Below are 13,184 nucleotides of genomic sequence, written 5' to 3'. Positions count from 1 at the left end.
TATACTCCTGATTTTTTGAAACCCTATTATCTGACCAGCCACATTATCTAATTCCCTTCCTTGTCCCCCAGCATGCTGTTAATTTTGTGGATGCAGAAGTCAGACTATGATAAAACGTAGTTCATTCCCCCATGGAATTATCGGCTCTGCAGAACCAACAGGACAAATTCGTAACTTTGTCCCTACTCAGAGCCTGGACTGTAAAATACCCAGGAAGACGATTCTCTTAGTAAGCATGTGATGGTCACTTTACAGAGCAGAGCCCCACTAAGGATTTTTGTAGACCCTCTTCCTATGTTTTTCCAACATTTCCTCAATGGAAATGTCACGCTGACCTAGGCCATCAGTGTTGTTCCCAGGGGGGGCAGAATCTCAACAGCCCCAGGGGCAGAATCTCAACAGCCCAGGGGGGCTGGAACAATTTTTATAGTGAGGGTGCTGAAGATGGAAACCATGTGTTTGGTGTTTATTGTTACTACTTCAAGCCAGAGGGTGCGGAAGCACCCCCAGCACCCCTTGTTCCAGCACCACTGAACAGCCCCGCATCTCTGAGGACACTCACATTATTACAATCTAAATGTATTTCGAAGATTCGACTCTATCCTGGGAAGCAGCTGATCTTGAGCTTCCAGTGCGACACTGTGGCCAAAAGAGCTAATGCGATCCTGGGATACATAAACAGTGGGATCTTGAGCAGAAACAGAGAGGTTATTTTCCCTCTGCATTTGGCACTGGTGGAATCCTGTGTCCAGTTCTGGTGCCCACAATTGAAGAAGGATGTTGATCAATTGGAAAGAGTTCGGAGAAGAACCACAAAATGTACAAAAGGTTTAGAAAACCTGCCTTGCAGTGATAGCCTCAAGGCGTTCAATCTAGTTAGCTTAACAAAGAGAAGGTTAAGGGGTTCTTCATCCCAACTCTGTAAGTATATCAAAATAACATCTGATAATGGGCTCTTCAATTTTGCAGAGAAAGGTGTAAAATGATGCAGTCGCTGGACGTTGCAGTTAGACAAAGTCAGACTGGAAAGAAGTTGCGAATGTTTAACAGTGAGAGTAATTAACCAGTGGGACAATTTTCCAAGGGTTGTGGCAGATTCATCACATGCAGTTTTAAAATCATGATGGGATGTTTTTCTGAAAGATCTGCTCAGGGACTTATTGTGGGGAAGTTCTCTAGCATGTGTTAGACTGCAGGTCAGACTAGATGATAATGGTTCATTCCAGCCTCGGAATCTATGATTAGTGATTGTGAGGGAGAAATTCAAAACCTGGCAGCAGAGGCAAATGTTAATGCATCCAAAGCACCTGACAAGGCTTTCACAGGGCCTGGGGATAGCAGTGGCTCTGAGGTCAGATTCAGCAATAGCCCCACCCACAGAGATGATGCTGTCTGCAAGCACTTCGCAGGGCCAGTGCAACCATTTAGGTGACCTAGGCGGTCGCCTAGGGTGCTGGGATTTGGGGGGCGCCATTTTCTTCAGCAGTGACAGCGGCGGCCGGATCTTCAGTCACCGCCGGAATTTAGGCGGAGAGAGCTGGGGCAGGGGAGCACGGGGAGGGCCTCCTGTAGCAAGTAAAGGGGGGTGGCACGCAGCGGAACTCCCTGCTCCAGCTCACCCCTGCCCCGCCTCCTCCCCGAGCACGCCGTGGCTGCTTCACTTCTCCCAGCTCCCAGGCTTGCAGCACCAATCAGCTTAGGTGCCGCAAGACTGGGAGGTGGGAGAAGTGAAGCAGCCACGGGATGCTCGGGGTGCTCGTGCGCAGAGCAGGGGTGAGCTGGAGCAGGGGGGTGCCTCAGGGCAGAGGGTGGGGGCGGCTGCTGCAAGGGGGCGCCTCAGGGCGGGGGCGCGGTGGGGGGCGCAAGGTGGAAGTTTCGCCTAGGGTGCGAAACATCCTTGCACCAGCCCTGTCACTTTGCTACGAGAGAAGCCTGCTTTGCTGCTTGAAGAGTGACTTGTGTTATGCACGGGATCTTCTGCACACAATTCCTCCCCGTTCTGTGCATGCTCTGTGTGTGACTGTGTGCAGCAGAATAGATCAAAGCCGGGGATAGCCTCCCAGCAACCTGTGCATTTTCTCACAGTTAGGACTGCATTCACTTTCCCACAAAGCCTCCCTGCTCTGCAGAATCCACATGACAATGGCTGAGCTGGTGCACACTGCCACCAAAGCAGTGTTATTGTGTGGCTGCAAGAATTGGCAATGCCTGTTTCCAGAGCCTCCTGGTTCCAGGCAGATTACCCCTCCTAGGAGCTAGGATAATCTAAGTGGGAGTGCAGACATAGTTCCCATTGCTGAGCCGGGGGAGGGACCCCCCCACCCACTGCACACATGTCCCTGGCCCTCATGTTCCACCCTGCACCCAGCCTCTGTGATTCTTGTCTCACAGGGTCTGTAGAGCAGCCCTTCAGCCAGGTGCCAGGGGAAGCTATTACCAGGGAAGGACATTTCTGTCCCATGCTCCGCCTCAACCCACAGTTTTTCTGGCCTGAACCCAGAGCTGCAGAGGCAAATGTGCAAGTGGTGTTCTGTCTCGCTCCACCTGGCCCCGGCTCGTGCGTTCTGTTCTGAGAGGGGACACGGCACATGAGTATAAGTAAGGTGACCTGGTGCCTGACTTTGAAACTTGTCAGCCTCACGCCGCTGAAGATAAACCAGCTGTGAAGGTTGGAGGCAGGAGCATGAGGCCGTCAGGGTGGCTGTGCATTAGCTGCCTACCAATAAAGGGCCAGATTCTAATCTCCGAAGCTGATCCTAGCCCCACCGTACAGACAGCAGGGTAGCAGATTTTTTTCAAGCTGTGCAGAGATAACGCGCTGTGCATCTGCAGTCACGCTCTGGCTCTGGGTGTTGAACTGCTGAGATGAACCTGTCAAGATATGCAAGAGGGCAGCTTCCAGCAGAGATCAGATAAGCTCAGCACAGTTCAGCAAGGCTGCAGTTTGCCTTTGGGCTCACCTGGGGAGCTGCTGTTCATGGAAGGGTTCTGGTCAGATTCTCACCTGTGGTAAACGAACTATCCTCTGCTCATCATCAGAGAGAAAGACCCAGGCAAAACTTTGGGTGGGGAAGGTGTTTCAAAATCTGGCTCACAATTTCACGGACAGCTCTTATCTCTATAACAGCCCAACCAAGACACATCCCCTCTCCACCCCTGCCACTATTCAAAGACTGCCAAGCTCTGGGTGGTTTGAAATTCAGACCTCGATCTGAGTCTTGTGGTTAGAGCCCCTTCCATTAACTCTGGTTGAGTTTGCTTCAGTGGCTGTTGGCTGAGACAAGACAAATATGTTGCCAGTGGGTCTGACTGTGCCAGGCCAGTTAGCTGATTTTTAAAAGTCTATCGTATAGGTTCTCAGTGTGCAGGGGTGAGATCCCTGTGATAAAAAGCAGAAGCATGTGCTAAATTCCATCTGTCATTCAGGGCTGGCCTTACAGCTGGGCAATGTGAGCGACCTCTGAGGGCACTGTGATCGGGGGGGCACCGTGGCTTATGCTATGTCCTGGCTCGGCAGAAGGGGCAAGCAGGTTCAGCCGGCTCCCAGACAGGGGAGGGACTGAAGTTGCAGTGTGGTTGCCCAGGGTGTCATTTTCCCTAATGCCAGCCCTGGTCATGCCCTTGTAATAAGGTGACCAGATGTCCCGTTTTTTTAAAGGGACAGTCGTGTTTTTTGGGACTTTTTCTTATATGGGCGCCTATTACCCGCCCCACCCTGGTCCCATTTTTTCCACAGTTGCTAACTGGTCACCCTACCTTGTAATCACTTCACCTGCACTCTGTCCGCGGTTCCAGCTCTGCTCAGAGTTACACCCTGACAATTGCCTTGAAGTCAGAGGGCCAAACTCTCCTCTCACTTACACCCACGTAAATCCAGAGCAACTCCATGAAGTCACCCCAGATTTACACTGGTGTGTCGGAGAGAATAATTTGGCCTGTTTATTTCAATGATACGACTGCAACTCAGGGCAGAATTCCACACCATGGTCATGCTTTCAGGTGCTTCAATGTTCATAAAAACACAACAAAGCAAAAAGCTCTTCTGGGTAACCCTATAATAACAAACCAGGCTGTGTGTACATGTGATGAAGAAAAAAGATTTGGGCAATGAATCAAATATCAGTTTCAAACTGATACTGTAGCAGAACGGGAACCTTACTATAATTAAGCTTGAGACTAGCTTACTGTTTAACAATGGCTTTTTCTAATTGCTCTAGAATCTGAAGATTTACTCCAATTGTCTTGAAAATTGCTATGTCTCATGGAGGTCCAGGGTTAGATCCGTGGTTGAGGTTTGGAGTCATTTGAGCAAGAGGTTCTTGGGATACAGCCTACCTAAAATGTCATGTGAGATCAAAATTTTACATTTCTGTAAGGGGTGCACTTGCCTCTCGTGAGCGCCCCATTGGCTGAGTGTGAGCACCTGCACACTCTTTCTCACTTTGTCCCTAGTCCGGGATAGAGCAGCGCCCCAGGGCTCCCTCCCTGGAGACAACGTCTTTGCCTTCTTGGGGCTTCCTGGCTACAGTCCTCCAGCTGGGCCACTATAGTTTAGTTCTCTCTTTGGGATGCCTCAATGTCCAGGCTACTTTCCCCACAGTGGCTAATGGGGGGTTAGGGTGGGAGAAACCTATGCCCACCCATTACACCAGGTCCCAGCCCAGGGACCCTGTAGATCACAGCCATCTGCTGTGTCCCTATAACTATGTCACACAGATCCTCTAATTCCCTAGGCCACTTCTCCACAGCCCTGAGCCATCTTCACCCTTGTCCTAATGGAGTCCCAGCTCAGGCTCCTTCTCACTTCCACCGGCTTCTGGCAACACTGCCCTGTCCAGGGTTCTGTAGCTCTGTCAGCCAGCCACACTCCTACAACTCCAGCAAGGAACTGAACTCCCTCTGGCCCTGCAGCTCTTCTTATACTAGGCTACTGGGCCTGATTGGCTGTGTCCCACACAGTCACTCTAGGCAGCTTGGAGGACCCTCTCCACTACCCTTTTTGGGGGCTGGGTGTGGTGGGGCCATGAGGTCTCCAGCAGGGGTCCTCAGCAGTCCAGTATACCCCATCACAAATTCTCATAATGTTACCTTAGACATGTGGAGTCCAAAAAAGCAATTAGCTCAGTTCTGGACACTGTTTTTGGCAAATGAAAACTGAGCTAACCACAAAGAAGTGTGGTGAACACCTTTCTGTCTGGGCTGTGGGGAGCAAGCAGCACATTAGCCTAAATGAATTCCATGAAGTCTTTGACCTAGTTCCACATTTGCTGAAGTCATCCCAAAATCATCATTCTGTATTATCAGGGTTGCTGGCAAACTCCACGGAAGCACTGGGACAGCAAATGGAGCCCTGAGTAAGTAATGAAATATGAAAATAAGAAGAGATTTAGAAAACATGACCGATGGGGAAAGCTTGAAAGAACTGGGCGTGTGTAATCAAGAGAAGAGAAGGCTGAGGGGGAACATGAAAGCAGGTTTCAAATATGTAAAAGATTGTTGTAAAGAGGACAGCAATCAATTGTTCTCCATGTCCACTGAGAGCAAGAATCATCTTAGTCTGCAGCAGGGAAGATTGAGGTTAGATATTAGGAAAATATTTTTAACTGAAGGCTAGTTAAACGCTAGATCAGGTTACCTAGGGATGCTGTGGAATCTCCATCAGTGAAGGTTTAAGAACAAGTTAGACGAACACCTGTCAGGGATGGTTTGGGTTTACTTGGTCCTGCCGCAGTGTGGAGGAATAGATTAGATGACCTCTTGAGGTCCCTTCCAGTCTTACATTTCTATGGTTTCCATGTTTTATTTTCCCATTCATGGCACAGTTTTCAAGCATTCCTTTTTTATTATAATCAATTATTTATTTTACAATTTACAGGCTTGTAGGTCACCTTAACAAAGTCAAGATAGATTCATCCGCCTCTATCTGCAGTACAGGACCCCATCGCTGTAGTATCTCAGGCCTTCCCAACTATTCACAGAGTTATTCTGTGAGGCAGGACAGTGCTATTATCCCCATTTCACGGAGGGGGAACTGAGGTACAGAGAGGCGAAGCTCCCACTTCAGCAAAGCATGACCTGAATGAGATTGAAGCCGGCGTCAAATGTTAAGCATGCACTTATGGGCTTCGCTGATCAGAGGCGTAAGGGACTTGCCCAAACTCACATGAGCCTTGCGCTCTGATCACCTCATCCTTGTTAGATCTGTCAAGCTGAGTTTCAGTTTTAAAATAAAAATGAGTTAGAAAAAGCTGATAATCAATAATCCTTAGAGGGAGATTATGGAAGCTAGATCTCTAGGGTGACCAGACAGCAAATGTGAAAAATCAGGATCGGGGGTGGGGGGTAATAGGAGCCTATATAAGAAAGAAGACCCAAAAATCGGGACTGCCCCTATAAAATCGGGACATCTGGTCACCCTATAGATCTCTTAACTACCCTTTGTGCCTCAGAAAATCTGGCCCTTAGCTCTTACAGAGCACATATAGTCAATAGAATGATTACTTTAGACTAAGGAATGGTGTGTTGTCTAGAAGTTAGAGACAGGGACCATGAGTCTGGATTTGTGGGTTCTGTACCTGGCTTTGCAAATGGTGGAATGTTGAACCTCTCTTTCCACATATGTAAAATGGGGATAATGATACCTCCTTATTGCACCGGGGTGTCATGTGTCAACTTCCATTAATACCTTACAGTGCTTTGAGATCTCCAGGTAGATGGGCTGCAGAGAACAGCAAAGTGCCCTTAATAATAGTAATACTTGAACTCTTTAAAGGACTCAGAAGAAGGCTAGAGAAAAGGACTGGAAATCCCCACTCCACACAACTTGGCATGTAATCTCCTTTTGGAAAAAATGCTAGTCATAAAAAGATCCATCTGCTGCATCAGGTAAATCTGATTTTGTACAGCTTTAACTTACACAGTCCCTCGCTTCATACAGGCTAAAACTTGAGGGATTCCCTTCCTTTCTCATGCTGATCAGCAAGCAATCCCTCAAGACAATTAAAGCAACACCTGCCTACAATTACACATGCCATTATCCTGAATATCACTGTACACCTGCTTCAGATTCCATGGAGTGCAGAGGAGTGAGGGAGGTTGGGGAGAGAGAGTTTCCATATAATATAGGGCAATTCAGATTGGCCTGGAGAAGAGCAAGAGGAAATAAAACAGAGGCAGATAAAAGAATTAGGGATGAAAAGGGCCATTGAGATGTTCCTGTGTATCGCAGACCATCAAACAAGAGCAATTAAAAGGCAACACATAAAAGGAAAACCTCTTTTTACACAGTTAGCCTCATAGTCCTATGCTTTGGAGTATCACAGAAATGTAGGGCTGGAAGGGACCTCGAGAGTTCGTCAAGTCCAGCCCCCGGCACTCAGGCAGGACCAAGTAAACCTAGACCAACCCTGGCAGGCATTTATCCAACCTGTTCTTATAAATCTCCAATAACAGGGATTCCAAAACCTCCCTTGGAAGCTTCTTGCAGAGCTTAGCTGCCCTTGGAGTTAGAAAGTTTTTCCTAATATCTAAATCTCTAAGTCTATTATATAGACAAATCACTTTGGACTGATATAGTTATGCACATTGAGTAGAACCTTACTCCATGAGTATCCCCAATAAAAACAATGGGATGCCTTGCATAGGTTACAATTTCACCAGGAGCAAAAGATTGCTCATTGTGAGCGAGGGTGAGAGAACTGGGCCTTTAGTGAGCACTTTTTTATGGGACACATCTGAAAATAGTAGCATCTGCAGTTATTCTAGCTAGGAAAATAATTAAGGAACCAATACTGCTCTCTGTTACACCACTGTAAATCTAGGGTAACTCCACTGAAGTCCATGCAGTCACAGTAGTCACTACTGTAGCTTAGAATGGACTTGGTCTTTAAGAATGATCAGCTCATGCTTTAGGGCATAAACTGATCAGCAGCAGGGCTGTAGGGCAAGAAGGCGTTTGCCTGTATTATGGTATTACACATGGCAATTGGATTGTAAGCTCCTTGCAGCAAGGACTGTCTTTTTGTTCTGTCTTTGTACAGCACCCTGCACAATGGGGTCCTGGTCCATAACGGTGGGCCTAGACTCTGGTGCGTTACGAATAATAATGATTGTACGTGCCTAGCAGCTTTCACTTGAGCATATCAAAGTGCTTTAAAAAGTTGTTACATAATATGTCTCCCATTTTATGGATGGGGAATCGGAGGTACAGTGACTAGTGTGACGTCACATACTGAGTCAATACCAGAGCTAGAAATAGAAACCTAGTCTCCAAACTCCATTCCCCTGCTATAACCACTAGACAGTGCTCCTAGCCTGTAAATGTCTGATTGCATAATCAAATGCAGTGTATGCATTTAATACCTTCCTCTGAAGCACTGAGCAGGATTCAGGACTAGATGGACTGATAATCTAGTATGAGAATTCTTAATCCATATGTAATACAGCACTAGTGTCTTCTGTACACAGGGGATTCCAGAGGACATGTGTCCACGCTGATGATGGGTTCTGCTCGATAATGATCCACAGCAGAGCAGACCAACACATGTTCATTTTCATTACCTGACTCAGATGCTACCAGCAGAAGGTAGATTTTCTTTTTTGGTGGTTCAGGGTCTGTAGTTTCCACATCAGAGTGTTGCTCTTTTAAGACTTCTGAAAGCATGCTCCACACCTCATCCTTCTCAGATTTTGGACGGCACTTCAGATTCCTCAACCATGGGTTGAGTGTTGTAGCTATCTTTAGCAATCTCACATTGGTACCGTCTTTGTTTTTTGTGAAATCTGCAGTGAAAATGTTCTTAAAATGGAATGTCCTGGGTCATCATCCGAGACTGCTCTATCATGAAATATATGGCAGAATGTGGGTAAAACAGAGCAGGGGACATAAAATTCTCCCTCAAGGAGTTCAGTCACAATTAAATTAACTAATTGTTTTTCAACCAGCGTCATCTGCATGGAAGCCTGTCCTCTGGAATGGTGGTGGAAGCATGAAAGGGCATACGAACATTTAGCATATCTGGCACGTAAAGACCTTGCAGTGCTGGCTACAAAAGTGCCATGAAAATGCCTGTTCTCACTTTCTGGTGACATTGTAAACAAGAAGCAGGCAGCACTATGTCCTGTAAATGTAAACAAACAATCTCTGAGCGATTAGCTGAATAAGAAGTAGGACTCAGTGGACTTGTAGGTTCTGAAGTTTTATATTGTTTTGGTTTTGAGTACAGTTATGTAACATAAAAAAATCTACATTTATAAGTTGTACTTTCATGACAAAGAGATTGCACTACAATACTTGTATGAGTGAAATGAAAAATAACATTTCTTTTGTTTATCATTTGCAAATATTTGTAATAAAAATAATATAAACTTTGATTTCAATTACAACACAGAATACAATATATATGAAAATGTAGAAAACATCCAAAATATTTAATAAATTTCAGTTGGCATTCTATTGTTTAACAGTACAATTAAAACTGTGATTAATTTTTTTGAGTTAATCGCTTGAGTTAACTGCATCAAACAAAGATCAAATAAAATTGCACTAAAACATAAGAATGGGTTCATCTAGCCCAGTATCCTGTCTTCCCACAGTGGCCAGTGCCAGGTGCCCCAGAGGGAATGATCAAGTGATCCATCCCCTGTCGTTCATCCCCAGCTTCAGGTAAACAGAGGCTAGGGACACCATTCCTGCCCATTCTGGCTAATAGCCATTGATGAACCTACCCTCCAGGAATTTATCTAGTTCTTTTTTTAACCCTGTTATGGTCTTGGCCTTCACAACATCCTCTGGCAAGGAGTTCCACAGGTTGACTGTGGAGTTACACAGGATGGGATACATTTCACCCACTACTGAAATGTAGCAACCTCTGGGGTAGAATGCAGCAGCTATTTAACAGCAATATTGAACAACATGTTGGGATCAGGAATGAAGAAAACCATCTTTATTCAAAAAAATACATTCGGGTCTTCAGAGAGCAAGCACTGTCTAGTGGTAAAAGCAGAAAACTAGGACTCAGCAGATCTGGGTTGTATTTCTGGCCCTGCTGTTGATTTGCCAGTGAGCAAGTCATTTAGCCTTTCTGTGCCCCTGCTTTTGTAATCGGTAAATTAGGAATAACGAGACCTATCTGCCTCCCCAGGAGTTCTGAGGGTTAATTCACCAAGGGTTATAAAATGCTTTGAGATCCTCAGGTGGGATGGACTAGACATGGTTAAAGGATTGTTCTTGAATCATAGTTTATATATTTTCATAGACTTTTCAGGCCGAAGGGGGACTATTATGATCACCTAGTCCAGGGGTTCTCAAATTTTGGGTTGGGACTCAAAGTGGGTCAGGACCCCATTTTAATGGGGTCACCAGAGCTGGCTTAAGACTTGCTGAGGCCCAGGGATGAAGCTGAAGTCTGAGCCGCACCGCCCGGACCCAAAGCTGAAGCTTGAGGGCTTCAGCCCTAGATGGCAGGGCTCAGGTTACGGGCCCCCTGCCGAGGGCAGTGAGGCTCAGGCTTTTGCTCTGGCCCCGGCCCCCTCACCTGGAGCAGCAGGGCTCGGGTGGGCTCAGGCTTCATCCCCCCTTCCTGGGGTCATGTAGTAATTTTTTTTGTCAGAAGGGGGTTGTGGTGCATTGAAGTTTGAGAACCCCTGACCTAGTCTGACCTCCTGCCTAGCACAGCATAAAACATATGGCTTATTTTCATCTAGCCAAAGGAAGCCTGTGCCACCAGGCATTTAATAGGAAGGAGCCAACTCTGCCTCTGGATTCAGGCTTGTGGCGCTGGCTGAGGTGAATGAGATCTGTGCATCCATGACCCAGGGAGAATATGGCTCACACTCTGCATCTCTTTGCAGGGTACCATGGTGGTGGAGACCAGGTAAATGTATTCTTTCCAGGCCTTCAGCACAACATTTCTGCAGCCCCAGTAAAATGTATCCATGTGACCAGCAAGACAAACAGTCTTCACAACCTCATTATCTTCGCTGCAGATGGTGCCCAGCCCTAAGCCTCTTTGTGCTCATCCTAATCCAATTCACCGTGGCCACTCGGGTGACTGTAGCCCACTTAGGCTGTGCCTGCAGAGAAGCGGTTTCCAGGGTGAGATGAGAAGGCTGCACAAGGGAAGAGATGTAAAGATTTAGGAACCAATGCCAGGGCCCTTTCCCAGTTCTCTGGACAGCCAACGGTTGACGGAAAGTGGCTTCACCGTTAGCTCACAAAAACAGCCACAAGAAGAGGGAAGGCTCTTTATCGTGACCTTGGATTTTCTATGCCAGGGCTCGGGAGGCTCAGGCTCAGCTCTGGATTATTGGCCTGAGCAAAGCAATGTTCCTGGTTTGCTCTCAGCGAGGTAAGTCGAGGAATATATGTATTTTTATTCTTAAGGGCTATGCCTCTCCAGTGGCGGAGGCACAAGTGTAAGGCTGAGTGTGGGAAATGAAGCCAAAAGGGAAGACATATGCGAAAGGTAACAATGCAGGAAGCTGGAATGGCTGCAAGATCAATGTCCATCTCAATCGTGTTTTTCAGTAGCTTGATCGTCCTCCCTGTGGACGCCCATCATTTACAGTAATAAAAGCAAGATGATGCATGGGGCAAACATGAACTTGTTCTTAAAATGAGGGCCATGTCTCTGAGGGGAGGATACTTGAGACGGATGATAGAATAGGCCACAAGTATTACTGGTGAGTGTCTTTTGAGCTGTGTAGGGTCTTCTAGTTCCGGGGTTCTCAAACTGGGGGGTTGGGACACCTCAGGGCATCACAAGGTTATTACATGGAGGGTCACAAGCTGTCAGCCTCCACCCCAAACCCTGCTTTGCATCCAGCATTTATAATGGCGTTAAATATATAAAAAAGTGTTTTTAATTTATAAGGGCGGGGGGAGGGCGCAATCAGAGGCTTGCTATGCAAAAGGGGTCCCCAGTACAAAAGTTTGAGAACCACTGTCCTAGTTGGCAGATTTAAAAAAGATTTGATCCAAAGCCCATTGAAATCAGTGGGCGTCTTTCCACTGAAATCCATGTGCTTTGGGTCAGGCCCCTAGTGAGGCATTTCAGATGCAGAGTTTTCCTGTTCACCTGCGACTGGATTGAACTTTCCTGATCTAGCCTGTCATGGCTGGTTGAAATCACACTTGATATTCAGGGACAGAGGCAGATTAAGAGCAGATCAACCAGATAAGCTGATATGGGCTCCCATGCACTGAAGGGGGCACTGAGTGTTTCCAACTGGTCCCATCTGTTTTTAATAGCATTCTCCACCTTGATTAGATGGGCTGATCTTGGGATCCCTACTGGGAAATCGGTCTCTGATGGCCCATGGAGCATGTGCCTTTTTCACCAGCACCCCTTACGTTGCTTACAGAGGCTGAACCAGGCCTTCTGCTTGGAAGGGGTCTCTGTGGGATCTGAACAGACCTCAGAACCTTTTTCAATCGCAACCCTCAACTCCCATCCCTGCTTCTAATTGGAAGCAAGTCTGTAGTTTTTTGGCCTGTCCAAGCCACAGGTCATTAATTCATCCCTGCACCTGTGACTTAACATGGAAAATGGATTACTTATTTGGACTGAACATAGACTCAGAGAATAACAGAATGTAAAGCCAGAAGGGGCCACGATGAACATTTCAGAGTTATGAACAACCTCCATTCCCCAGGTGTTCGTAACTCTGAGGTTCTACTGTACTTATTTACTATTAGCATTTATCATCATCATCAGTCTTTAGATAGTGCCCAAAATGCATTAGGTGCTTCTCAGGGCAAAGAAAAAGTCATGATATGGTCCTTCCTCCACCTCATTTTTTTCCTTGTTGTACTGGGCCGTCCTTTGATCCTTTGTATCTGTGGGAATTCTAATGTGAATATCCCCTTATTGTTTTTTAAGTATGTTATTGTTCGGTTGTGAAGAGCCCTGAGATGCTTAGCCGAGTGGGTATACTTTATAAATCTCATAATTAGTAGTATTTGTGCCTAAAAAATGTGTTCACACACCCATTGCCCACACACATGTGGAAAATGGGGAAAACTGCACATGTAAATTAGCAATTCTGTGCAGGTCTGTTCTGAGTGCACAAATGTTCATTTATGCAGGTGCAATTTAAGTGTTTATATTTGAAAAGGTGGTCCACTGACTCATTGCCTCTATTCTCCTGTTGATGAAAAGTGTTCCCTCTGCTCTTGCCTCCAG

The sequence above is a fragment of the Gopherus evgoodei genome, chromosome 3 (assembly GCF_007399415.2).
Source record: "Gopherus evgoodei ecotype Sinaloan lineage chromosome 3, rGopEvg1_v1.p, whole genome shotgun sequence".
NCBI classification, from domain to species: Eukaryota; Metazoa; Chordata; order Testudines; family Testudinidae; genus Gopherus; species Gopherus evgoodei.
The sequence above is the reverse complement of the archived record's forward strand: the minus strand, read 5'-3'. Positions refer to the sequence as shown.